This window comes from Osmia lignaria, unplaced genomic scaffold (genome assembly GCF_051020975.1).
Source record: "Osmia lignaria lignaria isolate PbOS001 unplaced genomic scaffold, iyOsmLign1 scaffold0083, whole genome shotgun sequence".
NCBI classification, from domain to species: Eukaryota; Metazoa; Arthropoda; class Insecta; order Hymenoptera; family Megachilidae; genus Osmia; species Osmia lignaria.
This window is the reverse complement of record NW_027478224.1, coordinates 25001-27500: the sequence shown is the minus strand read 5'-3', so window position 1 is coordinate 27500 and position 2500 is coordinate 25001. Positions and strand designations below refer to the sequence as shown.

Here is a 2500-nt window from a genome sequence, read left to right as displayed (position 1 = left end):
AAACACGCACCGTGGTAAGATTCGTGCGTCCGCCTGATCGATGTGTGTTGTTTACGGACCGGCTGAGAAGCGACGATAGCGAGTCTTTGAAAAACTATGTGTCCATTAGTTAGACCGATCGTCGCCGGCCGTGTGTCTGTTCGAATCTCGCAACCCACGATTCAGCGACAGGACGCGCGCTCGCATTCCTTGTGTGCGTTCGTACTTTTCAAGGTTTTTAAATGTACTTTACGCCCGACCGTCGAGAGGAGCGTGCCACTGGGCGTTTCTCCGACGGTTTCCGTCCTTGGACGCGATCGTGTCGTCAACGATCGAACAAACAAACAAACAAATACGTTGGCGACGCCCGAATTCGCTCTCCCGCACGCGCCGGGTGGGAGAGTGATGTGGGTATCGAATGTGATGCGTGTTAATAATGAAAATAACACTCTAAAGATCTAAAGAGTTTGAAATACAAAATTTTACGATTACCCTGAACGGTGGATCACTTGGCTCGTGGGTCGATGAAGAACGCAGCTAATTGCGCGTCAACGTGTGAACTGCAGGACACATGAACATCGACATTTCGAACGCACATTGCGGTCCACGGATACAATTCCTGGACCACGCCTGGCTGAGGGTCGTTTTCTTAACAAAAGACTGCTTGCGTTTGCTTCTCGAAAAAAGAGTAATTCATTTCTTTCTAAACATCTCGCCGTCGTTCAACGAAAGTAGAACGTTTCGGAGCGGGATTATCGAACGAAATTGAAAGAATGAATGAACGATAAACAAAGAAAGAGTCGCAACGTACGAGCGATAGTTGGGCAGTTCGTCGGCGTTTGTCGTGGAAACGATGTGACGAAAATCGCAACCGATACACTAAATGCAGGCCGTTAAAGGAGAAAAACAAATTTCGAAATATCTCTTCGAACTAGCGCAAGTGCGTCACGGCGCGCGAGTCGTTCGTTAAAATTTATAAACGACCGCCCGTGAAAGCACCGAGTTCTCGGAAGATAATCTATAAAGATTCTCCATCCTGCTGGAAGTTATCGGATCGGCGCGATTGTTCACTTGTAGAAATCCACGCTCCCGACGTTGCCAGAAACGATATTTACGAAAGGTGTGTCAAAAATAAACGAAAGAAGCTCTCCTATAAATTTAGAAAAAGCAAACGAGTGAAATGTTTGAGATGATAATTTGCTGAAATGCAAGCTCGAATAGCCCCAGGGTTTCGAATGATTCCCCGCGCTTTATACATCTCTCTGTTTACAAACGGTGTATAAATGAAAGATCGCTTCAGATGGGTCGTCGCTGTTTGACGCGCGATGCTGTTCCTTTTTTTTTGTCTGTCTGTGCGTTTAGCTTCGCTAAACAAGTTAAATGGTTAAAAAGCGTCGAAAAAGCGAATACACACGCGACAAGACAAATCTAACGAGTAAAGGAACGCTCCGCTCCAAGATAAAAATGGTTGTTTACAATCAATACAGCGTTTCGGTACCCCTGATCGTAGTCTGAAACTGTGTAACAAAAGAGAGGAAAGCGAATGGTGAAGGAACTTCGAAGCCTCCGTGGCGTGGCTAGAACTTGTGATAAAAGTATGTTTGCAGCAATTATGCATGCTCCCGTTAAAACAGCATTTCAATGTCTCGCATGGCTTAAAGCTCTAGGAGGCTTCAACATTTAGAATACATACGGACTACTTCGTTTGTTAAAGATAAGCGAAGACCGCGCGACCATCGCTCGGTCGTCCAGTCCTCGAAAGTTTTGTTGCGTTCCAAAGAAGAGACAAATGGGGTTTACCCTTGCGCTAAGGGGAGAAGAAGAGAAAAGCAGTTGTTAAATCTAAGAGGTGTGTGGAGTACATCGCGTGTTGGTTAAAATTGTTAAATGAAGTATACGCGAAATGTTCTCTCGCTCTTGCTTTTCCTCTTGCTTCCGTGGCGCTCGAAAAGAAGGGATGATAAATAAAGAAACCTATTCGAAATCTCTTGTGGAACAAAAAATAATACGGACGGACGTTAAAATTGAACCGAGACGAAATGGATCGTCTTGCGAGTTGTCTTCGCTTTGAAATTGTTAAAAATTGATAAAAGCAATACGACGAAGCTGCAGTCCGCAAAATGTTTGAAGCAAAAAGGAAATAACACGAAAATTATGGGAACGTCGTGTCTCAACTTTTTTTTCCCTCTTGTGCTCGTTTCATCGAACGATAAATACAAACATTTTGAAACGAGAGAGGAGGAAAAATTGAATATGCGAAAGGTTGATTCACGCACAGTTTCTCTACGTGTTTGCTTTTTTGCTTCTTTTCGTTTATTTTTTTTTTTTTTGCATCGAGCATCATTATTCACCTTTCGATGAAACCAAAGAAATTGACGACCTCAGAGTAGGCGAGATTACCCGCTGAATTTAAGCATATTATTAAGCGGAGGAAAAGAAACTAACTAGGATTTCCTTAGTAGCGGCGAGCGAACAGGAATGAGCCCAGCACTGAATCCCGCGGTACCGCCGCTGGGAAATG

General features: G+C 44.2%; 1 non-coding gene and 1 pseudogene across 1 annotated transcript; both read left to right on the top strand.

Moving 5' to 3' along the window:
• The first annotated feature begins 468 nt into the window (after positions 1-468).
• On the top strand, positions 469-623 carry LOC143307821 (5.8S ribosomal RNA). The gene has a single exon (XR_013064884.1). It is a non-coding gene; the product is annotated as a 5.8S ribosomal RNA (ribosomal RNA).
• A 1732-nt stretch (positions 624-2355) lies between these two features.
• Positions 2356-2500, top strand: part of LOC143307820 (large subunit ribosomal RNA) — a 4610-nt pseudogene continuing 4465 nt past the window's right edge.